This window comes from Bubalus kerabau, chromosome 20, assembly GCF_029407905.1.
Source record: "Bubalus kerabau isolate K-KA32 ecotype Philippines breed swamp buffalo chromosome 20, PCC_UOA_SB_1v2, whole genome shotgun sequence".
Classification (NCBI taxonomy): domain Eukaryota; kingdom Metazoa; phylum Chordata; class Mammalia; order Artiodactyla; family Bovidae; genus Bubalus; species Bubalus kerabau.
This window is the reverse complement of record NC_073643.1, coordinates 48,686,537-48,714,231: the sequence shown is the minus strand read 5'-3', so window position 1 is coordinate 48,714,231 and position 27,695 is coordinate 48,686,537. Positions and strand designations below refer to the sequence as shown.

General features: G+C 42.6%; 2 long non-coding RNA genes across 2 annotated transcripts in view; one reads left to right on the top strand and one right to left on the bottom strand.

Annotated features, from left to right (window-relative positions):
- The window catches only part of LOC129635128 (uncharacterized), a 58,662-nt gene extending 44,227 nt beyond the window's left edge, over nt 1-14,435 (bottom strand). The window contains exon 1 of the long non-coding RNA XR_008706114.1: nt 14,307-14,435. This is a non-coding gene — a long non-coding RNA (uncharacterized LOC129635128). The remainder of the gene's footprint in view (nt 1-14,306) is intronic.
- Nucleotides 14,436-14,537: 102 nt separating this feature from the next.
- Nucleotides 14,538-27,695, top strand: part of LOC129634953 (uncharacterized) — a 78,552-nt gene continuing 65,394 nt past the window's right edge. Inside the window, exon 1 of the long non-coding RNA XR_008706025.1 lies at nt 14,538-14,661. This is a non-coding gene — a long non-coding RNA (uncharacterized LOC129634953). The remainder of the gene's footprint in view (nt 14,662-27,695) is intronic.

The following is a 27,695-nucleotide window of genomic DNA, read 5'->3' as shown; positions in this document are numbered from 1 at the left end:
CAATAACCTCAGATATGTAGATGACACCACCCTTATGGCAGAAAGTGAAGAAAAACTAAAAAGCCTCTTGATGAAAGTGAAAGTGGAGAGTGAAAAAGTTGGCTTAAAACTCAACATTCAGAAAACGAAGATCATGGCATCTGGTCCCATCACATGGGAAATAGATGGGGAAACAGTATCAGACTTTATTTTTTGGGGCTCCAAAATCACTGCAGATGGTGACTGCAGCCATGAAATTAAAAGACGCTTACTCCTTGGAAGGAAAGTTATGACCAACCTAGATAGCATATTCAAAAGCAGAGACATTACTTTGCAAACAAAGGTCCGTCTAGTCAAGGCTATGGTTTTTCCTGTGGTCATGTATGGATGTGAGAGTTGGACTGTGAAGAAGGCTGAGCGCTGAAGAATTGATGCTTTTGAACTGTGGTGTTGGAGAAGACTCTTGAGAGTCCCTTGGACTGCAAGGAGATCCAACCAGTCCATTCTGAAGGAGATCAGCCCTGGGATTACTTTGGAAGAAATGATGCTAAAGTTGAAACTCCAGTACTTTGGCCACCTCATGCAACGAGTTGACTCACTGGAAAAGACTCTGATGTTGGGAGGGATTGGGGGCAAGAGGAGAAGGGGACAACAGAGGATGAGATGGCTGGATGGCATCACTGACTCGATGGACATGAGTCTGAGTGAACTCCAGGAGTTGGTGATGGACAGGGAGGCCTGGCGTGCTGCGATTCATGGGGTCCAAAAGAGTTGGACACAACTGAGCGACTGATCTGATCTGATCTGATACATACATACATACATATATATATATATATATATATATATATATATATATAACTAAATCACTTTGCCGTAAAGAAGAAATTAACACAACTGTCAATCAACTATATTTCAAAAAAATTAAGAATCAAAAGCCCCCTCCACAAAGTTCTAGGCAGTACAGAGAAGAAAGCAAGGAAGGGTTCAAAAGGCTCCTCCCCAGCCAAATTAGCTGCCTTTAAGTAGCCTCCCATACCTTTAAGTATGCAGAGTTCCAAAGGATAGCAAGAAGAGATAAGAAAGCCTTCCTCAGAAATCAATGCAAAGAAATAGAGGAAAACAACAGAATGGGAAAGACTAGAGATCTCTTCAAGAAAATTAGAGACACCAGGGGAACATTTCATGCAAAGATGGATTCTATAAAGGACAGAAATGGTGTGGACCTAACAGAAGCAGGAGATATTAAGAAGAGGTGGCAAGAATACACAGAAGAACTGTACAAAAAAGATCTTCACGACCCAGATAATCACAATGGTGTGATCACTCACCTAGAGCCAGATATGCTGGAATGTGAAGTCAAGTGGGCCTTAGAAAGCATCACTACGAACAAAGCTAGTGGAGGTGATGGAATTCCAGTGGAGCTCTTTCAAATCCTGAAAGATGATGCTGTGAAAGTGCTGCACTCAATATGCCAGCAAATGTGGGAAACTCAGCAGTGACCACAGGACTGGAAAAGGTCAGTTTTCATTCCAGTCCCAAAGAAAGGCAATGCCAAAGAATGCTCAAACTACTGCACAATTGCACTCATCTCACACGCTAGCAAAGTAATGATCAAAATTCTCCAAGCCAGGCTTCAGCAATATGTGAACCATGACCTTCCAGATGTTCAAGCTGATTTTAGAAAAGGCAGAGGAACCAGAGATCAAATTGCCAACATCCGCTGGATCATGGAAAAAGCAAGAGAGTTCCAGAAAAACATCTATTTCTGCTTTATTGACTATGCCAAAGCCTTTGACTGTGTGGATCACAATAAACTGTGGAATATTCTGAAAGAGATGGGAATACCAGACCACCTGACCTGCCTCTTGAGAAACCTGTATGCAGGTCAGGAAGCAACAGTTAGAACTGGATATGGAACAACAGACTGGTTCCAAATAGGAAAAGTAGTACGTCAAGGCTGTATATTGTCACCCTGCTTATTTAACTTCTATGCAGAGTACATCATGAGAAACACTGGGCTGGAAGAAGCACAAGCTGGAATCAAGATTGCCAGGAGAAATACCAATAACCTGAGATATGCAGATGACACCACCCTTTTGGCAGAAAGTAAACAGGAACTAAAAAGCCTCTTGATGAAAATGAAATTGGAGAGTGAAAAAGTTGGCTTAAAACTCAACATTCAGAAAACGAAGATCATGGCATGTGGTCCCATCACTTCATGGGAAATAGATGGGGAAACAGTGGAAACAGTATCAGACTTTATTTTTTTGGGCTCCAAAATCACTGCAGATGGTGGTTGCAGCCATGAAATTAAAAGACACCTACTTCTTGGAGGGAAAGTTATGACCAACCTAGATAGCATACTGAAAAGCAGAGACATTACTTTGTCAACAAAGGTCCGTCTAGTCAAGGCTATGGTTTTTTCAGTGGTCATGTATGGATGTGAGTTGGACTGTGAAGAAAGCTGAGTGTGGAAGAATCGATGCTTTTGAACTGTGATGTTGGAGAAGACTCTTGAGAGTCCCTTGGACTGCAAGGAGATCCAACCAGTCCATCCTAAAGGAGATCAGTCTTGGGTGTTCATTGGAAGGACTGATGCTGAAGCTGAAACTCCAATACTTTGGCCACCTCATGCCAAGTGTTGACTCATTTGAAAAGACCCTGATGCTGGGAGGGACTGGGGGCAGGAGGAGAAGGGGACGACAGAGGATGAGATGGCTGGATGGCATCATTGATTCGATGGATGTGAGTTTGAGTGAACTCTGGGAGTTGGTGATGGGAGGCCTGGCGTGCTGTGATTCATGGGGTCACAAAGAGTCGGGCACAACTGAGCGACTGAACTGAACTGATATTCAGCTGTAAAGGAGGCTTTGGGAATTCAAAAGCGTTCTATTGTTAACAAAAGGGGGAAGAATGGGTATTGTGTAGCAACTAGTGGTTTCTGCCACACCAGGTTTTGCCCTTATAATCCATGCTGTCATGTATGGCTTCTAGCTAAATACTTTTACACACCCATGGTTGTTTCCATTTAGAATTTATGCTGAGGAAATAACTGTGTCAGGTGAACACCTTTTAAAATACCATTTTTTTTCTTATTGCAAAGCAATATATGTTTCCTGAAAAATATCCAAAATAGTAGAAATATAAGCTGTTTTCATACATGGTACTACTCTGAAATGTTAACTAGAGTGAACAAAGGGGTCGATTACCCTGTATTTTTACCGGTTCCCTCTTGCCCTGTTGTCACATCAACTAATCTAATAAGAAGTATATTAATTTATACTTTGATTATTTACCTTTTGAGATCCTTTGCTTACCTTTCTAAAAGGGTACTCATTAAAAATAACTTAAAAGGGCTCATATATTTAATAGTTACTTGATAATTACTATGTGTTCTAATACTTTTTCAAATTGTCACTTTCTTTTACGTTGATTTTACAGTGTTTTTGTAATGTAAAATTTGTAAACTTTATGCACTCAAATCTATTAATCTTTTTCTTTAAGGCTGTCCCTTTGGTGTAGGTGCTAACACTTAAAGAAATAAACTATTTTTTATTTTCTCAAATTGTATTTGGAATTACAGTGCCAAGCGCGAGCCATTAAAATAGGCAGTCGGTGAAAAAGTAACCTTTCTTTTCTCCTGGCAGAGAGCTTTGTACTGATAACTGAGGGGGAAATTTTGAGTATTTTCCAACAATAAAGCAATGAAAGTGACTCTCACCTGCAGCGGTTAGGTTTCATTTCAGTGGTTACATTTCAAGACTGAAATGTAAATGACATATTTGCTTCACTACAATCATATTTTCCTTTTACTTAGATTATGCCTAATCTTAGGGATGGCTTCCCTAGTGGCTCAGTGGGAAAGAACCCGCCTGCCAAGGCGGGAGATCCAGGTTCGATCCCTGGGTCGAAAAGATCCCCTGGAGAAGGAAATGGCAACTCACTCTAGTATTCTTGCCTGGAAAATTCCTATGGTCAGAGGAGCCTGGGGGGCTAGAGTCCATGAAATCCCAAAAGAGTTAGCATGACTTAGTGACTAAACAACAACAATCTTAGGTAACTATATTACAAACCAAACACTTAACTCTTAATTCAAATGGAGCCTTCTTGTGTTTGAGAAACAGTACGGAATTGTAGGAAGAACATAAGCCTCGAAGTGAAACAACCCGAGTTGAAATCCTACAACATTTATTACTTACAGAATTTTAGTCAGGTTACACGACCTGGACAGGTCTCATTGTGTTGGGACACTAAAAGGATCAGAGGAGATAATTAATGTGAAAGCATCTAGCACCATAACTAGTTCATGGTGCTGGAGACCATCAACAGATATTTCCCCAACCTGCCAAGAAACTGAAGACTTTGAGTGTATCAGCCATGAAATTAAAAGATGCTTGATCCTTGGAAAAAAAGCTATAACCAACCTAGATAGCATATTAAAAAGCAAAGACATCACTTTGCTGACAAAGGTCCGTATAGTCAAAGCTATGGTTTTTCCAGTAGTCATGTATGGATGTGAGAGTTGGACCATAAAGAAGGCTGTGTGTCGAAGAACTGCTGCCTTTGAATTGTGGTGCTGGAGAAGACTCTTGAGAGTCCCTTGGAAACTGCAAAGAGATCAAAACAGTCAATCCTAAAGGAAGTCAATCCTGATTATTCATTGGAAGGATTGATGCTGAAGCTGAAGGTCTAGTACTTTGGCCATTTGATTAGAAGAGCTGACTCAACTGGAAAAGATGATGATGCTAGAAAAGATTGAAGGCAAAAAGAGAAGGGATGTGCTGGTTAGATAGTGTCATTGACACAAATTTGAGCAAACTTCAGGAGATAGTGGAGGACAGAGGAGCCTGACATACTGTATGTAGTCCAGGGAGTCGAAAAGAGTCAGACATGACTGAGCAAATGAACAAGTGTTTGATAGACACCTTGGTATTAAGAATTCCTTTACAAAGCAAATAATAACTTCCTCTTTTTTTTGGTTTGGTGGTTCCTATTTTCAAATATTAAGGTAGCCGAAATGTAACAGGGCTTCTCTTACCTTCCCTGCTCCTACCCTTCTACAATGAAGCCAGAGTCAGGGAGGTGAGGAAAGAGTGGGAGAAGTTGGTGAATAGGTGGTACCCAAGGCGGTGGGAAAGATTGACGGCAAGAAAACGGGGCAACAGTGGATGAGATGGTTGGATGGCATCACTGACTAAATGGACATGAGTGTGAGCAAACTCCAGGAGATAATGAAGGGCAGGAAAGCCTGGTGTGCTGCAATCTATGGGGTCACGAAGAATCAGACATGACAGAGCGACTGATTAACAACAAAGGCCCCTAACAACTAACTCTAACAACGAAGGGTTAGCAGGCAGTGAGCCAGGTATCAGCCCCACGTGTGGTTCCTTCTTTTGATTTCTAAGATTTCAAATTGTTCAGATTTCTTTTCTTGGAGAGTTATGTTTTACTTGGCAGGAATGTTTAGGACTTCAAGCTCAGGAGGCATCATCTCAAGCAACCCTGACAGAACTGCTCCGAGGAGGCGAGGGGAGGAGCTAGGATATACAGGAATTTTGCAACAAAGGGCAGGTAGTCGGAACATCCAGTTGTTCAGATCTCAGAGACTGAGTGGGACATTAATATCCTCGAGGAGTGGAGGGCCAGGGGTTTTTTGTTTATGCTCTGGCCAGACCTGGAGAAACCGAAGTCCAGAGGAAGAACAGACTTATGTAAAATTCGTAGTCAGCCAGGACTTCAGCACCAGGGCCCCTGTTCTTTCTCCCAGTCCTTTGATGCTGATGACTGGACACGGTGAGTTGCTCACAAGTTTGAGCTGCTGAGGTCAAGACATCATTAGCTGCAGCCTGGAGAAGAGCCATTTTGTATCCAAGGGGAATCATACGCCAGATTAATGGGAACATTAGTGATTTTCATTTGCTATGCGTTAATTTCTCTTGAGAAAGGTGAGCAGACTTTTTAAAGCCACTGCTGGCAGATTTCAGTTTGTGCTATTTCTGAGGTCTTGGCAGCACAGCTGACGCTCCATCCCAGATCTCCGAGAACTCCAAAGAATCCGGTGCAGGGTGTTCCTGTGAATTCAGATTTTGAAGCATCAACAGAATCTGGGTGCTCTGGACAAAATGGGGATGCATGGTGAGCTGCTCAGGCCCCATAGTCCCCATGGGCTTCTGGTAAATGAACTGATTGCCAGCCTGATGATTCAGGAAAACCATTCATGGGGCTCTTTCTGCTGAGATGGGTGTGGAGGGAGTGTGAAAGTGAGGTTTGTTGGGAGTGGGTAACCCATCACGTGTCAGCCAGATTCCCCCAGCTGTGGGGGATATTGTTCATAAACATCAATTACCAATTATCCATCTGGGTCTGGCAGGTTCCACGAACTTACAAGCAAAAATACCCTTAATAATTTCATCTCTGAAATTCACTGCCCTGGAGCTTTTGTTTACTCTCCGGGAAGTTCACATAACGCACGTTTGTGTGATAAGTGGGTGGGTTGTAGTGCATGCTGGGAAAATAGTTTGACTCACACATTTATTAATAAATTTAGAATTGAAAAAAATTACTCTGGCACTAACAAAATATGCTCTGGCTCCTTTATACTTTTGGAATGCTAAATAAGCTTAATTGGTTCAGTTCATCCTGACTCTAATAGTACCCGCTCCCCTCCACCATCTCTACACCCTCCTTGGGGATGCATAGGGTCAAAAGCTCTCGGTAATGGTCTGAGGTTCATGTTCCCTCTCTGTGCGGTAGAAAGGGACCTTCGGAACCACTCTCTCCTTGCATCCCTGTCTCCTACATTTTATCAAAGTGCCTGGCCTCACAGTGATGGTGCTAAATGAAGAGCAGGAGTCCCAGACTGGGTCTCTGGTTGGAATTCTGATGGTTCAGGCTGTATTTGCTGAAGTTAGAGGAGCAGGTGCCCAGCCTCTGCAGGAATGAATTTATATGGATAAGAAAGACTTGTTCAGAGAAGAAGCTGTGTACCCAGGAAGAGATGGGAATGTGGCAGACAGAAGAGCATGCTACATGTTTTAGGCATGAGTTTTCCTACTGGTACCCTGAACTTCATCTGAGATCTTTGGAGACCTTTGCAGGCACAAGCTGAGCAGGGGTTTTCCTCAGGACAGTGGCTTGTGGCAGCCCAGCAGAGGCATTTCAGGGTCCAGGAGACTCAGGACAGCACAGACTGGGACAGAGGAGTGTCTCAGAGAGTTGCTTTGATGTAGGGGAACTCCAGCAAACTGGCTTGGCCTTGGCACTGAGAGGGGTATCACTTTGGTACTGCCTTTGGGCATGAGTGTTCTCATGGAGGGTGGCCAGCATCAATGGCATGGATGAATCCAGCCGTCGCTTGGCTTTGTAAGGAGCTGACATCAACTAAGGGCTCAAATGGGGGCTTCCCAGGGCACAGCTGTAAAGAATCCCTGCTAATGCAGGAGGTGCAAGAGATGTGGGTTCCATCCCTAGGCTGGGAAGATCCCCTGGAAGAGGAAATGGCAACTCACTCCAATATTCTTGCCTGGGAAATTCCAAGGACAGAGGAGCCTGGCGGATGACAGTCCATGGGGTTGCAAAGAGTTGGACACAACTGAGTACGTGCATGCATGCACGCGTGCACACACACACACAGGGCTCAAGAAGAACACCCAAGGGATGTCTGTGAATCTCAGGTTCTCTCAGAAGTAACTAGATGAGACTTTGCATGGGACAAGATCTAGTGAATTTGGTCTACTAATGATGGTCAGAGAGCCTTGGGAAGTTCAGGTTGTTTTGAATTCTCTTCCTTCATCAAAAAGAAGAGGAACTAAGGAGTATGGAGTACACAGCAATGGTAACAGTCTTTGGTTTTGAGTCCCCATCCACTGTTCTTTTTGGAATCCAACACCCACTCTGGAATTCTCTTCCAGTTGTCATTCAATTGTTCCACCTTTCCCTTCAGGGCTGCTACCTCCTTCTCACTGTTCTTCCTTTTTTCTTACATACTGGCTGTTTTGCCTAATTGTTCTTTCCCCTTGTACTGACTCCAGTTTCTCCCATCCATGCTGGTGCTTCTACCATCACAGACCCTGAGGCCAAACCCATCCCTGCCAAAGTAAGGTGCCTTCTCTCCATCAGAGTAAAACTTCTATTTGGCTCTTTTGCTCTTTGAAATAGTATCTTTTGCTCTCTAATGTACTTATTGCCTTCCCATTCAATGAACTTAAGAAGAAGTTAATGCTAAGCATGGTTGCAAGACATGTGAACAGTTTTGCAAAGTGTCTCATGAGAAAGCTCTCTGTTTACTCATAGTCAAAGACGGTCATCTCACATGACACCATGAAACTCCTAGAAGAGTTTCATGGTGTCATAAAACCATAAAACCATAACCAAAAGAGCACAGGCAAAACATGCTCTGACATAAACCATAGCAATGTTTCCTTTGGTCACTCTCCCAAGGCAATAGAAATAAAAGCAAAAATAAACAAATGAGACCTAATCAAACTTATAAACTATTGCACAGCAAAGGAAACCATAAACAAAATGAAGAGACAGCCTATAAACTGGGAGAAAATGTCTTCAAATAATGCAGCTGACAAGGGCTTAATTTCCAAAATATACAAACAGCTCATACAACTCAATAACAATAAAACCAACAACCCAATAAAAAAAATGGGCAGAAGATCTTAGTAGACACTTCTCCAGAGAAGACATACAGATGGCCAATAGGCATATGAAAAGATGCTCAACATCACTAATTATTAGAGAAATGAAAATCAAAAGTACAATTAGGTACCACCTTACACCAGTCAGAACAGCCATCATCAAAAAGTCTAATAATAAATGCTGGAGAGACTGTGGGGAAAAGGGAACCCTCCTACACTGTTGGTGGGAATGTAAATTGGTGTAGCCACTGTGGAAAGCTGGCTTAAAAATCAACATTCAAAAAACTAAGATCATGGCATCTGATCCTATCACTTCATGGCAAATAGATGGGGAAACAATGGACACAGTGACAGGCTTTATTTTCTTGGGCTCCAAAATCACTGCAGATGGTGACTGCAGCCATGAAATTAAAAGATGCTTGCTCCTTGGAAGAAAAGCTATGACAAACCTAAACAGCGTATTAAAAAGTAGAGACATTACTCTGCTGACAAAGGTCTGTATAGTCAAAGCTATAGTTTTCCCCGTAGTCATGTATGGATGTGAGAGTTGTACCATAAAGAAGGCTGAGCACCGAAGAACTGCTGCTTTTGAACTGTGGTGTGGAAGGAGACTCTTGAGAGTCCCTTGGACTATAAGGAGATCAACCAATCAATGCTAAAGGAAATCAACCCTGAATATTCATTGGAAGTACTGTTGCTAAAGCTGAAGCTCCAATACTTTGGCCACCTGATGAGAAGAGCTGACTGATTGGAAAAGACTGGGAAAGACTGAAGGCAGGAGAAGGGGATGACAGAGGACAAGATGGTTGGATGGCATCACTGACTCAATGGACATTAGTTTGAATTAACTCTGGGAGATGGTGAAGGACAGGGGAGCCTGGCGTGCTGTAGTCCATGGGGTCGCAAAGAGTCAGACATGACTGAGTGACTGAACAACAACAACAACTATGGAAAGCAGTATGGAGTTTCCTTAAAAAATTAAAATACAGAGTTGCTGGATGATGCTGCAATCTCACTCCTGGGCACATATCCAAACAAAACTCTAATTAAAAAAAAATGCATGCCATGTGCTAAGACTCTTTGCAACCCTATGGACTGTAGCCTGCCAGGCTCCTGGGTCCATGGGATTCTCCAAGAAAACATACTGGAGTGGGTTGCCATTTTCTGCTCCATGGGATATTCCTGACCCAGCGATCAAACCCTCATCTCTTAGGTCTCCTGCACTGGTAGGCAGGTTCTCTACCACTAGCACCACCTGGGAAGCCCAGTTTGAAAAAATACATGCACCTAATGTTCATAGCAGCACTCTTTACAATAGCCAGGACACAGAAGCAACCTAAATGACCATCAACAGATGAATGGAGAAAGATGTGTGAATACACACACACACACACACACACACACACACACTCATATCTACAGGCTTCCCTGATGGCTGAGTGGTAAAGAATTCGCCTGCCAATGCAGGAGACGTGGGTTTGATCCCTGGGTCAGAAAGATACCCTGGAGAAAGAAACGGCAACCCACTCCAGTACTCTCACCTGGGAAATCCCATGGACAGAGAAGCCTGGCAGGCTATAGTCCATGGGGGTGGCAAGAGTCAGATGGGACTCAGCAACTAAACAGCAACAACACATATACCTAATGGAATATTACTCAGACATAAAAAAGGATGACATAATATCACTTGCAGCAACATGGATGGAACTTGGATTATCATACTTAGGTGAAGTAAGTTAGAAAGAGAAAGCAAATATCACATGGTATCACTTATGTGTGGAAAATCTGAAAAATGAAATGAGTGAACTTATTTACAAAACAGAAACAGACATCACAGACATAGAGAACAAACATAGTTATGTGAGGGGAAAGGGGGTGGGGAAGGGATAAATTAGGAATTTGGGATTAGCTGATAATATTATATGTAAAAATAGATAAACAACAAGGTCCTTCTGTGTAGCACAGGGAACCATGCTAACTATATTCATTATCTTATAATAAACCATAATAGAAAATATGAAAAAGAATATATTAATATATATAGAGATACAGATACACAGATAACTGAATCACTTTGCTGTACACCAGAAACTAATACAACATTGCCAATCTATACTTTAATTTAAAAACACCGCCACCAAAGAGGGTCACCTCAAATTTCTTCTGCTATAGGAGAATTCTCTTCTCCACATCCATCTGCTCATTGATCATTTTTCACACATTTAAAAATTGCACATTGCTTATTCTTTAGTATTTCTCCTTCTGGAATGGAATGCATTGAAACAAACTAATACTCTGTTTCAGAAGATTTTCTGTATGAAATATCTGGCAGTTGCTTCTGTTTGTTTAAACTTAGAAAAATTGATGATTTCAAATTGCAAATTCAGTTAAAATTTACTTTGTGATAATGTTGTAGGATAATATTTGCCAGAGTTTGGAAGCAGGAAGCAAATGAGGCAGGAAAACAAGATAATGGAGAGGATGATAGAACAGGATCTCTGATTAGTGAAGCACAATTACACGGAACAAATATCGACTTTTGTGTAAAAATCATCCACAGAAGGGGAAAAAAGGAGGGTCCTTTGTCATCTTTCCTTTTCATTTCTATTTTTCAAGATATTTTCAAGTTCTCTGAACTGTATTAATCTTTTTTTAAAAAAAATACAATTCTGACTTAGATGACTGATACTGCTTTAAGTGCCTCTGGTATTCCCTCTTTGGAAATCTTTCTTTGGAAACCCCGTAGCCCTGTGTCATGTCCACTCTGACATTCCTCATTTTCTACATGCTGTTATCAGTGTTAACAGTATTTGTGTTATTAGCAATTATTCATATAGTATTCATATAGAAATATTAATAATATTATTAATATTTGTGTCCACGCCTTCACTCCTTTGTTTGGCTGTAAATTTATTGAGAGTAAACCTATACTTATATGTACTTTATCAACAGTGAATTCCCTGGTGGCATGAGTAGGTGGAGTTATTTTAAGAGTAGGTTTTAAAAATTTGAGTTTATAAAATATATCATAATTAATGAGAATTTTTCACAGGGGATGTATGTTTTGGTAACCCTGGGATGGAGAATACAATTATATCTGTAATAATTTGTAGAGAGAGAAAGGTATTTCAACTGTAAACCAGTTTCTTTCTTTCTTTTTTTTTAGTTACTTGTATTTGTTTATGGTTCCCAGGGCACATGTGAAATTGAAAGACACACACACACACACACACAGAAACCCTTGAAAGAAGTGGAGATGCCACGGTGCCCTTGTGGGAGGGGAACAGATGTGTCCCTGATACCGGCATTGAGTAGAACTTGCTATTCCCAGAGGGCTCGGGATCACAGCTCTCAAGGGATGAAGTTGGTGACGGGGACCTGCGGACACTTAGAGGCAGGAACTACCTGGGAGAAGGGAGGTCTGGTTGTGGCCCTGCTGACCAGCAAACCCTCCCAACCTCACTGCTCCAAAGGAGAGAACTAGGGAACGAAGAGATGGTTCCTGTTTCCTTTCTGGATTTATTTTTTGGTGTTTGATAATTCGGAATTTGTCTAAGGACGCTTTGTGTGGTTTTTAGCTTAACCCCTTGGAAACAAGGATTCTTTGGAAATTTTATTGTGTATGTAACTGTACAGAAAGAATCTTGAACATTCCTTTGGGACTTCATGGAAGACCTGCTAGGGAAAGACTGAATTGGACTTGTGTACTCTTCTGTGAACTCCTTAGACAGCCTGGAGAGTATAGGTCAGGTGCTCAGGGCCCAGAGCCGGAACAGTTTTTTAATTGCAGCATAATTGCTTTACCATGTTGTGTTAGTTTCTGCTGTACAATACCATGAATCAGCCATATGTATACACATCCTTCCTCCCACCTTCCCATTTCACTCACCTAGGTCATCACAGAGCATTTGAGCTCTCTGAGCTACATAGCAACTTCCTGCTAGCTATTTCACTCATGGTAGTATATATGTCTAGAGAAGGAAATGGCAATCCACTCCAGTATTCTTGCTTGGAGAATCCCACGGACAGAGAAGCCTGGCGGGCTATAGTCCAAGAAGTTGCAAAGAGTTGGACGCGACTAAGTGACTAAACCACCACAGTGTATATACGTCAATGCTACCCTCTCAATTCGTCCCTCCCTCTCTTTTCTGCCTCCACCCACCCCGCTGTGTTCACAAGTCTGCTGCCTATGCTTTTATTTCTGCCCTGCAAATAGGTTCATCAGTATCATTTTTCTAGATTCCTTATATTTGCATTAGTATATGATATTTGTTTTGAGCCAGAACATTTTTGAATTTGGGATCCATCGTGTACTAACTGTGCAGAGGCCAGTTTACCTTGGAGCTGGTGATGATAAAATTTCATCAGATTTGCTTCCTTCCTAGAGAGACCATGGGCTTCCCTGGTGGCTCAGAGGTTAAAGCATCTGCCCCCAATGCGGGAGACCCAGGTTCGATCCCTGGGTTGGGAAGATCCCCTGGAAAAGGAAAAGGTAACCCACTCCAGTATTCTTGCCTGGAGAATCCCATGGATGGAGAAGCCTAGTAGGCTACAGTCCATGGGGTCCCAAAGAGTTGGACACGACTGAGCGACTTCACTTTCACTTTAGAGAGACCATAGCCACATGACTAACATACTCGATTAGTTAATATTGTCAGTCAGTTACTACTACTGTCTCTTTCCACTCTGATTTCCACCTGGTCTCTGTATAGGGTGGCACTGGACTGGCCAAGGGCATCTAGGGAATCTGAGTAAGGGGAAACTGAGTGGAGGACATGCCATTTCAATTACAATTTGGAGAGTCATTTTGGAGTGTGTCAATAAAATAAGTGAGAAATTACATACCCCTGATTTGAATATAGGTAAATGGTACTTTTTTGTGTCCATCTTTCAGGTCATTAAAGAACTGAAAGAAAATTCACTGAAAGATGAAAACATGAACTAGAACTGAGAAAGATGAGCAATAAAATCAGGAAACACTGAGAAGCAAATTATAACAAAAAGTTTTCAGATCATATCAAACTCACTCAATTAATAGAAAAAAATTATTCATTCATTTAGCAGGAAGGAAATATTGACTAGAAATAATGAAGAAGCACTTGGAGCTTTGATAATACAATTAACAATGGGGAGTGAGTTGTACGAGCACACTGAGAAAAAATTTTAATTAAGTGCTAATTTGACACAGAACAAAGATAACATGAAAGTCATAAGTCAGTATAGTGAAGATGTCTGTTGACAGCAAACAGGTTAATAATGAGTGTTGTCTAATGTGATGTTGATTCAGGATTAATCATTGACAAGAAAACTTCAAGTGCCCTGAAGTCTTAAGGCTCAGATATGAAAGAAACTTGATAGAGCTTTTACCCACATTTGATGACAACCCTAAGGACTTACCTGCTATCATCTATATTGAGTCATGAAGCTGAAAGATATTTCCTTAACTAACCATTTTAAGCAACCACACTAAGGAAAGATTAATTATTTTTTTGTTCTCTTTGTAGAAAACAATGTGCAGCCAACAAATAAAAGAGGTATGTCAGGCAGATGATAAAAGTGACTGCTCTTTTTCCAGATTTTATGATATTTGTAATACTTTTACATTTGTAATTTGTTGCATTTTGTTTCCTCATTCTCAATAGGTATTTACTTACATCCCTAAATGTATTACTTACATACCTAAATTTATACAGTATTCAGTTCCTTAAAGCAAGAATCTTCAAGTTGTACACGTTTCAGGTTCCACAAAAGCAGATCTGCCCTATAGATAGATGACCCTGAAGAGGTGAAGTGCATGCTCTGAATCTCAGTTTCCTCAAGGCAGAACAGGGATGTACAGATTCCTGGTGATGGGATTAAGAGGTTTAAATGGGATCATGATGATGAAGTAGTTAGCACAGAATCTGGCACGTAGTAAACACTCCTAGGAGTCCATGGAGTGGTGGCTGCACAGGCGCAGGAGGGCCTAGAGGACCTATCTATCCCACGTTGAAGGTCAGGAAGGGCGGTGGTGAGGAGATATCCCTCGTCCAAGGTAAGAGAAACCCAAGTAAGATGGTAGGTGTTACAAGAGGGCATCAGAGGGCAGATACAATGAAACCATACTCACAGAAAACTAGTAAATCTAATCACACTAGGACCACAGCCTTGTCTAACTCAGTGAAACTAAGCCATGCCTGTGGGGCCACCCCAGATGGGCGGGTCATGGTGGAGAGATCTGACAGAATGTGGTCCACTGGAGAAGGGAATGGCAAACCACTTCAGTATTCTTGCCTTGAGAACCCCATGAACAGTATGAAAAGGCAAAATGATAGGATACTGAAAGAGGAACTCCCCAGGTCAGAGGTGCCCAATATGCTACTGGAGATCAGTGGAGAAATAACTCCAGAAAGAATGAAGGGATGGAGCCAAAGAAAAACAATACCCAACTGTGGATGTGACTGGTGATAGAAGCAAGGTCCAATGCTGTAAAGAGCAATATTGTATAGGAATCTGGAATGTCAGGTCCATGAATCAAGGCAAATTGGAAGTGGTCAAACAAGAGATGGCAAGAGTGAATGTTGACATTCTAGGAATCAGTGAACTAAAAAGGACTGGAATGGGTGAATTTAACTCAGATGACCATTATATCTACTACTGTGGGCAGGAATCCCTTAGAAGAAATGGAGTGGCCATCATGGTCAACAAAAGAGTCCGAAATGCAGTACTTGGATGCAATCTCAAAAACAACAGAATGATCTCTGTTCGTTTCCAAGGCAAACCATTCAATATTTCAGGAATCCAAGTCTATGCCCCAACCAGTAATGCTGAAGAAGCTGAAGTTGAAAGGTTCTATGAAGACCTACAAGACCTTTTAGAACGAACACCCAAAAAAGATGTCCTTTTCATTATAGGGGACTGGAATGCAAAAGTAGGAAGTCAAGAAACACCTGGAGTAATAGGCAAATTTGGCCTTGGAATACAGAATAAAGCAGGACAAAGACTAATAGAGTTTTGCCAAGAAAATGCACTGGTCATAGCAAACACCGTCTTCCAACAACACAAGAGAAGACTCTATACATGGACATCACCAGATGGTCAACACCGAAATCAGATTGATTATATTCTTTGCAGCCAAAGATGGAGAAGCTCTATACAGTCAACAAAAACAAGACCAGGAGCTGACTATGGCTCAGATCATGAACTCTTTATTACCAAATTCAGACTTAAATTGAAGAAAGTAGGGAAAACCACTAGACCATTCAGGTATGACCTAAATCACATCCCTTATGATTATACAGTGGAAGTGAGAAATAGATTTAAGGGCCTAGATCTGATAGATAGAGTGCCTGATGAGCTATGGAATGAGGTTCGTGACATTGTACAGGAGATAGGGATCAAGACCATCCCCATGGAAAAGAAATGCAAACAAGCAAAATGGCTCTCTGGGGAGGCCTTACAAATAGCTGTGAAAAGAAGAGAAGCGAAAAGCAAATGAGAAAAGGAAACATATAAGTATCTGAATGCAGAGTTCCAACGAATAGCAAGAAGAGATAAGAAAGCCTTCCTCAGCAATCAATGCAAAGAAATAGAGGAAAACAACAGAATGGGAAAGACTAGAGAGCACTTCAAGAAAATTAGAGATACCAAGAGAACATTTCATGCAAATATGGGCTCGATAAAGGACAGAAATGGGATGGACCTAACAGAAGCAGAAGATATTAAGAAGAGGTGGCAAGAATACACAGAAGAACTGTAGATCTTCACAACCCAGATAATCACGATGGTGTGATCACTCACTTAGAGCCAGACATCCTGGAATGTGAAGTCAAGTGGGCCTTAGAAAGCACCTCTACGAACAAAGCTAGTGGAGGTGATGGAATTCCAGTTGAGCTATTTCAAATCCTGACAGATGATGCTGTGAAAGCGCTGCACTCAATATGTCAGCAAAGTTGGAAAACTCAGCAGTGGCCACAGGGCTGGAAAAGGTCAGTTTTCATTCCAATCCCAAAGAAAGGCAATGCCAAAGAATGCTCAAACTACCTCACAATTGCACTCATCTCACATGCTAGTAAAGTAATGCTCAAAATTCTCCAAGCCAGGCTTCAGCAATATGTGAACCGTGAACTTCCTGATGTTCAAGCTGGTTTTAGAAAAGGCAGAGGAACCAGAGATCAAATTGCCAACATCCACTGGATCATGGAAAAAGCAAGAGAGTTCCAGAAAAACATCTATTTCTGCTTTATTGACTATGCCAAAACCTTTAACTGTGTGGATCACAATAAACTGTGGACAATTCTGAAAGAGATGGGAATACCAGACCACCTGACCTGCCTCTTGAGAAATCTGTATGCAGGTTAGGAAGAAACAGTTAGAACTGGCCATGGAACAACAGACTGGTTCCAAATAGGAAAAGGAGTACGTCAAGGCTGTATATTGTCACCCTGCTTATTTAACTTATATGCAGAGTACATCATGAGAAACATTGGACTGGAAGAAAGCTGGAATCAAGACTGCCGGGAGAAATATCAATACCTCAGATATGCAGATGACACCACCCTTATGGCAGAAAGTGAAGAAAAACTAAAAAGCCTCTTGATGAAAGTGAAAGTGGAGAGTGAAAAAGTTGGCTTACAGCTCAACATTCAGAAAACGAAGATCATGGCATCTGGTCCCATTACTTCATGGGAAATAGATGGGGAAACAGTGGAAACAGTGTCAGACTTTATTTCTGGGGGCTCCAAAATCACTGCACATGGTGATTGCAGCCATGAAATTAAGACGCTTACTCCTTGAAAGGAAAGTTATGACCAACCTAGATAGCATATTCAAAAGCAGAGACATTACTTTGCAAACAAAGGTCCGTCTAGTCAAGGCTATGGTTTTTCCTGTAGTCATGTATGGATGTGAGAGTTGGACTGTGAAGAAGGCTGAGCGCTGAAGAATTGATGCTTTTGAACTGTGGTGTTGGAGAAGACTCTTGAGAGTCCCTTGGACTGCAAGGAGATCCAACCAGTCTATTCTGAAGGAGATCAGCCCTGGGATTTCTTTGGAAGGAATGATGCTAAAGCTGAAACTCCAGTACTTTGGCCACCTCATGCGAAGAGTTGACTCATTGGAAAAGACTCTGATGCTGGGAGGGATTGGAGGCAGGAGGAGAAGGGGACAACAGAGGATGAGATGGCTGGATGGCATCACTGACTTGATGGATGTGAGTCTGAGTGAACTCTGGGAGTTGGTGATGGACAGGGAGGCCTGGCATGCTGTGATTCATGGGGTCGCAAAGAGTCGGACATGACTGAGCCACTGAACTGAAACACTCCTACGAGTATCATCCATCTATTCATTCAGTAGATGTGTATGAAGCTCCTGAGTGATTAAGCACTGCAGATTCAGCAGGGAACAGGATTGGAAAAAAGCCTCTGTTCCTTTTTCTTTAAAGATTTTTTAATGTGGACCATTTTTAAAGTCTTTACTGATTTTTTACAGTATTTCTTCTCTTTCCTGGTTTGTTTTTTAGGTCCCGAGGCATGTGGGATCTTAGCTCCCCATCCAGGGATCAAACCTGCGCCTCTTTCATTGAAGTCTTAACCCCTGGACCACCAGGGTTGTTGTTCAGTCACTCAGTTGTGTCTGACTCTGCGACCCCATGGACTGCAGCACGCCAGGCTTCTGAGTCCTTCACTATCTCCTAGAGTTTGCTCAAATTCTTATATATTGAGTTGGTGATGCCATCCAACCATCTCATCCCTGGTTGCCCCCTTCTCCTCATGCCCTCAAAGAGCAGACTTATTGTAAAAGACCCTGATGATGGGAAAAATTGAGGACCACCAGGGAAGTCCCCAAAAGCCTGTGTTCTTAAGAAGCTTATATTCTAGTTTGTTCTAATTGTTACTATTATTTACTACTCTCATTATTGGGTCTCTTTATATTCTTCTTCCTCCTAAAAGAGTTGCTGGCTCCTTACCTTTTCAAATGAAAGGAACTAAAATTCATTTGTTTTGAAAATGATCCTTTAGATATGTGGTCCCTACAGGGATGGAGAAAAATCAGAGTTGGAAATTGATGACTTGATATCCGTTCTAATCTTACGGTGGGATGAGGTTGGCTTGAACTGTGACTTGGCATTTTGGGTGGTCAGTGATAGAGACCAGACAGCTTAACAAGGATCTCATCACAATATCCTGAAAGAGGCCTGTCTAGAGACTTTCACTCCTAACTTCCCTTGGAACTTTAGGATAGAAGAGACATCTCGGAACTAGGACGCAGAGCTCACTCACTTCTTTTGGGAGCTACCTATTTTTGAAGAGTTTTCTGGGGTAAGTCATCATTCTGGAAATACTGTTTTCTGCACTAATAGCTTCCCAAAACACAGCTTTCTAAAGCTGGCGAGGGGTCAGGAAAGGAGGCAGCACGCATGTTTCTGAGGACCAGAGGGTTGGCTTTCCACTTGGACTCTTTGAGTCCAAGCATCTGCTGAAATTTATTTATAGGTTTACAGAAAGGGTCTTGGTTCTTCTACAGCAGAAGCCCAGGGTACTGGCTTTGGTCCAGTTTTGGAAAGCTGAAATGTTTGACTCTTTTTGTTTTATTTAAGGAGTGTGCTATACTGGTGGAGTCAAATGAGGAAGCAGTGATTTTTGAGCAGAAAACTTTTATTTTTCTTTAAGATGAATGACTTGGTTAGAGGTCTGATAATATTTGGTTACTTAGTGGCAGCTATATTCAGTTATTAAGACCCCAGATCTACAGAATCTACTGATTTTTTTTTTCTTGCACTATGAATCTGCTTTTGACACCTAAAATCCCACTAGTAGTCTGTGAGTTCTGGACACCTCATTTTGAATAACCCCAGGTATACGCTATAAGCTCCTTAATGGCAATAAACTCATCAGCAGAGCCCTAGGAATCAGCAAGGTATCTGATACTTGGTAGTGCCTCAATAAATGCTTCTTGAGTGAATGAATGAATGAACAATGAATGAAGGATCACATAAGTAAACAGCATTTCCAAAATGGAAAAGGAGGCCTCCTCTAGCAAAACAGGTTCATAAGATATCCATTTAAGGCATGCAAAGAAGACTCTGTTAAATAAAGTTTATTTCAAAAACAAAGGTTGCGTTTGGGAATAAACCAGTTCCTGTGTTGATACAGAATAAAGTGCTTTGCAGCTGTAGAGGTATTTCTCTAAATGAGAAACATTTAAATAGTGTCAAGGTAACTGAGCTCTTTGTTAAGAGTAGGGTAGGTCATCTGAGCCACCAGGGAAGTCCAGTTCCCTGAGTTAGCCAACAGGGTTCAAATCAAAGAGCCTGGGGTCTAAACTCAACTGTGCTCAAAACATACTGGTTTTGGCTAAGTTACCTAAGCTCTCTGAATTTTCTCATCTATATAATGGGGGTATCAATACTGGATTTCATAGGACTGTGGGAAAGACTGAATGAGGTAATGCCTGGTACAAAGCTAAGTGTTCAATAAAAAATTCTCCTCCTCTTCCTCTTCACCCTCATCTGTCCCCTGCTAACTAACCTGGGCACTGCCAATGTCTCCTGTGCATGGCCTCTGCTCATCTCCCCTGGAAGCAAGTTAGTATCTAGGAACAGTTTCTGAAGGCCACTATTCAGCCCTATCTGGGAGTAACAATTTTGTATCATCTTGGAATGTTCAGAGAGGAAAAAAGTATTCTATCCCTAGGTTTTTTTTTTTTTTAATTAAAAATTTTTTTTGGCCACAAGGCATTTGGGATCTTAGTTCCCCAACCAGGGATCAAACCCCTGCACTGGAAGTACTGAGTCTTAAGCACTGGCCCGCCAGGGGAAGTCTCTACCCAGACTTTACGGAAGAGTCCAGCACTCTCATGTTCACTCCTTTATTTAGTGAGTATTCCCCACCTACTCCTACCCTCTCCCCAAGCTGGATTTCACGAGCATTCCAAATCCTCTGGGATTGCTCTGAGCTACCCACGCCCGCCCCCCACCGGCATTTTTTTTGGTTGCCCCTTTCCCTGTCTTGGGCAGTAGTGGGAGCATGGAGTCTCAACCACTGGACCACAGGGAATTCCCTCTGAACTCCTTTTCCTTCTTGGAATGCAAGCCGACTTTTATTTTCCTTTTCAGAGATTTTACTGAGTGAGAAACTGGCGTTGAAGACAGTTTCCCAAGGGCTTGGGCCTTAAAGGTGACTGACTTTTTCAAAGCTATTAGTGACGTCAGGAAGCCAAGCAAAACTTGCCCTTCTGGAGGGAGCCACCCACAACTCTCTTAAACAGCCCTTTCTCCTAACTCCTCCGTGACCACCCAAGGTCAAGCTCGTCCGTGGTGGTGGCTGATTTTTGCTCACTTTGTATATTATTTATGTAACAGGCGGGTTGTGAGGGAGTGTGGCTGTAGATGATTCATAGGCACAAGCAGTTGGGAACAGATTGCAGAAGCCCAGCTCCGTTACTTGGGTGTCTCCCATGCCCCGCCCCCCCAAGCTGCTTCCTGTGTGCCCGAAGTGCTGCTCCAGCTCCAGGCAGCCCTAGGTCCCCCCATCCCTGTAGAGCAGGGGATCCTTGGACAGTTTAGAGGCTCTAAGCCTATCACAGAGTCTGCAGGCAAATCCACCTCCCAGGATGTAATCCGCATGAAAAAAAAAAACCAAAAAAACCTAAACCATAAACTAGCATAAGAAATTCTGAAAACGTTATGATGACTACTTCAATGCTTATTTTTCGAAATATCAAGTTCTTTAAAAAAAGTTTCTCATTTTTGTGTTGCTGCCCTCATCCTCTAGGCTCTGCCTGGCACCTGTGCTTAGACCGCCTCTTGGGCAGCCTGGTGCCCAGTGGGCATGCCATCCTCACATGGCTAAGTTGCAAAGGAAAATCTCTTCTCTACTTTTTAAAAGTTTTGCCCCGGCCAGGAGAGCTGCCTTCAGGTGACATCCATTACTGTGGAATGCACGGGGCAGAGCACAGACTGTGGAAATAACAGAATTGGACAGGTGACTCTATGTGCAAATGATTCAGTGGAAGAAACCCCTCCTAAATCTCCATGGCTTACAAAGCATTAATTGCTCATGCTTCGGGGTGATCAGTTAGGCAGTTTTGTTGATCTTAATGAGCTTATTTACATATATGGGGGTTAGATGACCACCGACCTAGGATGGCCTAGCCTGGGGTAATGGGGTGTCTTGACTCTGTGCCCCATATCTCCCATCCTCCAGCATGCTAGGCTGCACATGTTCTCTTGGCAATGGCAGACCAAGAATGAGAATGTTCCCAGTTTATGCTAATCTCATCTAAAAACATCCTCAAAGAAATATCCAAAGTAATATTTGAGCGTATATCTGGGTACCATGGCCCAGCCACATTGACACATAAAATTAACCATCACATGTATTACAGGTCTATAACTAATTATGAATTCAACAAATTCAACAAGTATTTAATGAATATTAAACACAGGTCTACTGCAAGCCTGGAACTATGTTTATCCGTAAGAATACGGCAGTCGATAAGTTATTAAGCCTGCCTTCAAAGAACTGACTTTCTAGTATGGGTAATTAAGCAGATAAGAAAACCAAGCCCTGCCGGTGCTGTGAGTCAGCATTTTTGCAGTGAGCTCACTACTGAATGGAGGGTTTTGCATATGCATCATCTCATTCAGTTCCTGCAACAAACCCGGGAGGCAGGCATTGCTGTCCCTATTGTTCAGATGAGGAAAACCAGGTTTGGAGAGATTAAACAAGCTGTGTGGAGGTCCCAAAGAAAGTGCAGAGCTCAAATGGAGCTCACTTCTGCCTGGTGCCCAAGCCCAGGCCGTTGATGCCTTCACTGTCCCACTTAGGCCCTCGTCCTGCAACTTCTCACAGACACAGAGTGCAGAGGAAGAGTGGGACAGTGTGAGCCTGAGGTCAGCCTGTGTGTCCGGGGGAGCTCTGCTGTGCTCCGGGACACATGTGCCCTCTCACTCTTGTCGGCAGCTTCCCACTGTCATTTCCAGAGCCTCTGGGGTGTAGGCGGCCAACAGCCCCCAGGGTTATCCTGGAGCCTGCAAATCCATCCTCTCAGGCTCTTCAAGCTTTAAAGGAACGAATGAGCTTGTGTCTGTGTGTAGGTAGCATGATGGAAGATTGAGCCCTTTTCAGGGAAGCCACTGCTCCTCTATTCTGCTCAGGGTCATGCTCTGGGTGAGTGTAATACACGTGTAATATTTTCAGACTTTATCTACTTCCAAACTGCTTGCAGCAGGGGTGCAAATAGAGCTCTAGGCTAATGGATGTGGGAGAAGCAAGCTCCCCATGTGATGGTTGCTCCTGGGTATGTTTAGAGCAAGCTATCCACTAAGGGCTTCGCTCCCTAGCAGCTAGCTCTGGGCTGTGCATGGCTGTGCACACGTTTGCCATGGGCCTGGTGTAGCTGGCCAAAAGCCTGACCTGGCCCACAGATGAAGAACCAGCGGAGGCGAGGGAGAAGGGGGCGCTTTATGTAAGTGGTTTTTAGACAGATGGAGGATTTATTTTAACTGCGTAAGAAGCAATCTTTCTTGAGTAGAGATGTAGGTCCTTTCGCAAACCTGTGTTAGACAAAATTTGCTGCTGCTGCTGCTACTTTCCTAAATGGCCCTCTATTTACATGATAATGGCTCATGGGGGTGTCCAGTTGCACCTGGGCCATTAGCCACTCATACAGATGCTCAGCAATTCTAGTATACCCCCTACTCAGTGTAAGATGATTGTAGTCCCACTTGTAGCACCCTGAGACAGGCTGTAACCTTTCCAGTGGGTTTTGAAAATGGACAAGTGGATATTCACAACATGGGGCAGTGTCATGGGACAAAGCAAGTTCAAGCTGTGCCCCCAAGGATGGTCCAGCTCCAGGGAAAACCCGTTCACCTCCATATCTTTGCCCCATTTGAGTTCACCCTTGAAAAAACCTCCAAGTTCTCCCAGATGAAACACCCTTGAGAGTTAGAGGAATCAGAGTTCCAGCATCTCCATCTTTGAAGCTCATGCTGGGTACCATCTTTAGTGGCCTTTCCCTTGAGGGCCTGGAGGAAGGGGAGGCTGGCTCCCTGGGTATGCTTTGGGCAGAAGAATTCTAACAACAAAGACATCAGCTTGGATCATCCGGCTCCCAGGCTGCTATAATCAGGATGAAATCACTTATGCCAGCTGTTTATCAGTAAAGAGTAAAACCTGATCTCTCCAGCAGGAAGCAGCTTTTTTGAGCTCAAAGCTCTGTAGGATGAGATTTTCACAAGAAAGGACAAAGAGGTTTGAGATATTACATGGGGAGATCCTTTGTTCTAACTAGTTACATGCTGGGTGGAAGGAAGTTCATCTCAGGTGTGGGTTTGTGTAGGCACTGTGCCAATTTTGCTAATCTCTGTCAAGCTAGCACTCTTCACTGAGAGGAATACAATACGTGTTTGTTAGATGGATAAATACTGATACCAGCCAGAATGGAGGCAGCCTCAACCAAAATAATCCTAACCGATTTGTAAACAGTGTGTAAGGCCAAGTTCTTGTGCAGGTTGCAGGGGACAAGAAGGGGCACAGAGCTTCTCAGACTCTGTCAGGGGCCCTTCCACATTGCCAGTCACAGAAATTCCAAGGATTTCTCCTCTGGTCTGTCCATCTGCATCTTGGAGCCTTTGCCTTCCTCCACAAGTAGCACTTTGTTTCTCAGCTCTGTGGCTCTATCAGCTCCACCAGGAGTGCTTCCCCTACTCGCCTGGTGGCCTCTCTCCAGAACCAGCCCACTTGGATTTCTGTGCTGGGGCTGTCACTACTATTTGTGACCTTGGCAACTTGCCCAGATCACCTAATAATTTTCCTCTGGTGAACAGGAGTTATAATAACAGTACCTAAATCAGAAGGTTGCTCTAAGGACTGAACTGGTGAGTACACACAAAATAGCCAGAACGGAGACCGGAACACAGCAATAGCACCCGTCAGCCACCGTCTCGCTGCTGGTTTCCTCCTCTTCTGCACCCCTGTCGGAGCAGTTTTCTTTTCTGTCCATGCACGCTGCTTAATTCTCTTCTCTTTCTCTCTCAGCACCTTGGCTGGCCTGCTTCCTTATTCAACAACTCTCCGGGGCTGGCCAATACCCGCCCAATTACATTCAAAGCTCTTTAGCAGAACTCAAAGCCTTCAACTTTCCAGGCCAGCAATTTTGACACACTATTTCCTGATCCACACTTGATCTGTCTGCCTAACGGTGCTCTACCGTTGTCCCTAAGCAAGTTCCCTGCCCTCTCACCTCCTCGCTCTGGCTGGCCCTTTCCTTCCCAGTCTCCACCTGTCTAGACGTCAGCCTGTAGGGGAGGAAGAGCCACAGTCCTCACACCAGGGTTGGCCTTTCTTGATCTTCAGGCTTCAAAGACCCCTGGTTTGGTTCTGGAGGTCAGATTCTACCCTCACATTCAGAAAGGCAGTACATCCTCAGATCATATTCTGAGGTACCTTTGCACATTGTAGTCAACTGAAGCCCATCAGCTTTCAAGCTTATAAAAGGTTAATGCTCCCTCCTCACCCAAAGTGCCCTGATGGGCTTGCCTTCTTTGACATTGGTTTTATTGCACTGAATTTGGTTACTTCAAGGGCCAGCATCGGTCATCTTGAGGGATTTTATTTTAGAGAATATGAAGGACATTCCTTGTGCTATAAAGGGTCACTGCATCTTGTTGTCCCTGAATACGTATGGCTTTTAAAATCACCATTTAATCATTCACATGTGGCAGAAAGTGCTTATCATATAATGTTAGCTGAAAAATCAGAATATGAAATTGCGCTTACAATATGATTATAACCACGTATGAATCATGTGGGTCAGGACTAGACGAGGCCTGGGGCAAATGACCATAGCTTGACTTGTTGGGGTGATAGGATTAGAGACAACTTTTTCTTCTTCTTCTTCTTTTTTTTTTTTTTTACTATTGTGTAAATGTTTTGCCATTATGCAAAGTAAAAATCTCAATTAGTAATGTTAATAGCTACCATTTCTAATATTATATTCACAATGTACAAATAAATGCATGCTCGGTCTGAACCACTGAGCTCTGCATTGGCTCACTGAATCTTCCCTGCATGTCTGCAAGGCGGGGGGTGTTCACCCCCAGCGCACAGAGAGAAAGGGAAGGATTCTCCCCAAGCAGCACAGCCACTGAGGGGACAGTCAAGTGGCCTCCTGCACCATGGCTCCTGTCACTTTCAACCTGTTTTCTTACCCATTGCTTCTTTCTTATCAAAACAAAACCCAACAACGTTTCATGAGTCAATCATACAAGCTTATTATAGAATAATTAGAGAATACTGGAAAGAAAAAAACTTTTTAAGATAAAACTTAGTCTGAGTGTCAAAACCTGGGAAATCTGTTGTCGATAGTTGGACATGACTTCCAGTTCATTTTCTTTCATGGCAGCCACTGTGATCCTCCTGCAAATGGTTCATGAGGACCTTCGGTATGTTTTCCCCATCTGAGAGGTAGAGAAGAAGGAGAATATTTGTTCTTAAACCATAGCCTTTTTAAAAAAAAATTATTATGGTGATGCATGTAGAAGTCTAGGAATATATTAAAAACCCTCGAGTTGTACACTTTATTTATTTTTTGCCATGCTACACAGCAGGCAGGATCTTAGTTCCCCACCAGGGATCAAACCCATGCCCCTTGCAGTGGAAACAGAGAGTCCTAACCGTTGGATGGCCAGGGAATCTCAAGTCTTTTTTTTTTTTTTTGATGGCTGTTTGTAAATTGAAATGTAGTTGATATACAATATTATATAAATTACAGGTGTACAATATAGTGATTCACAATTTTTAAATAGTTATTACAAAATATTGGTTATATTCCTCACATTTTACAATATATCCTTGCAGCTTATTTTAAGGGATTTATACCTCTTAATCCCTTACCCCTAGGTTGTCCCTTCCAGCTTTGCTCTCCCCACTGGTAACCGCTAGTTTATTCTTTATATCTGTGAGTCTGCTTCTTTTTTGTTATATTCACTATTCTGTTGTATTTTTGGGGGGTTCCACATAGAAGTGATGTATCATACAGTATTTGTCTTTCTCTTTGTCTTATTTCACTTAATAATGCCCCCCAAGTCCATCCATGTTGTTGCAAATGGCAAAAGTTCATTCTTTTTATGGTTGAGTAGTATTCCATCATATATATATATATATATATGTATATGTACCACATCTTCTTTATCCATTCATTCGTTGATGGATATTTAAGCTGCTTCCATATATTGACAATTGCAAATAATGCTGCTATGAATATTGGGGTGCATGCCTTAAGCCTTAGTCTTTAGGCTGAATGATTGAGTGAGTGTTGCTTGTTCAGCCTTATATGATTCTTTGCAAACCATGGACCGTAACTGGCCAGGCTTCTCTGTCCATGGGATTATCCAGGCAAGAATACTGGAGTGGGTTGCCATATCCTTCTCCAGGGGAAACGCTAGCACCTAGAAAACTCACAAAACTACTGCTGGGTGGCAGAATTTCCTCTCTTGAAATCTAAGATAGGAATGACTGAAGAATTGCAGTTTGGATGGGTTGAGTCTATCCCATTGACAGAAGGGCAATGCTGTGCACAATGGCTGTTCGAACTCTCATATTGCCATTATTTAGGGAGTAGACAGATTTTAGGAACTCCCAAAAAATCTTTTAAGTTTTGACCTTTAAACAACTTACACATATCTTGAATGAAGAATGGAGACCAGTTTATCCTAATATCACCATAAAATTATAAAGGAATTAGATAGTACCAAAAGCTTTATGATTTTTCTACATGTTTGTGCTCAGTCACTTTATTCATGTCTGACTCTTTGTGACCCCATGGAGTGTAGCTGGCCAGGCTCCTCTGTCCATGGGATTTTCCCAGCAAGAATACTGCAGTGGGCATGCCCTCCTCCAGGGGATCTTCCCCACCCAGGGATCAAACCCACATCTCCTGCACTGCAGGCAGATTTTTTTTTTTTTTACCATCTGAGACACTGGGGAAGCCCACTGTTAGTGCTTTCAGAAGACAGACCAGAGTTTCCCAATATTTTAACTTGATTAAAACAGTTAATAGCTTCAATACAGTTTAGGTTTTTTT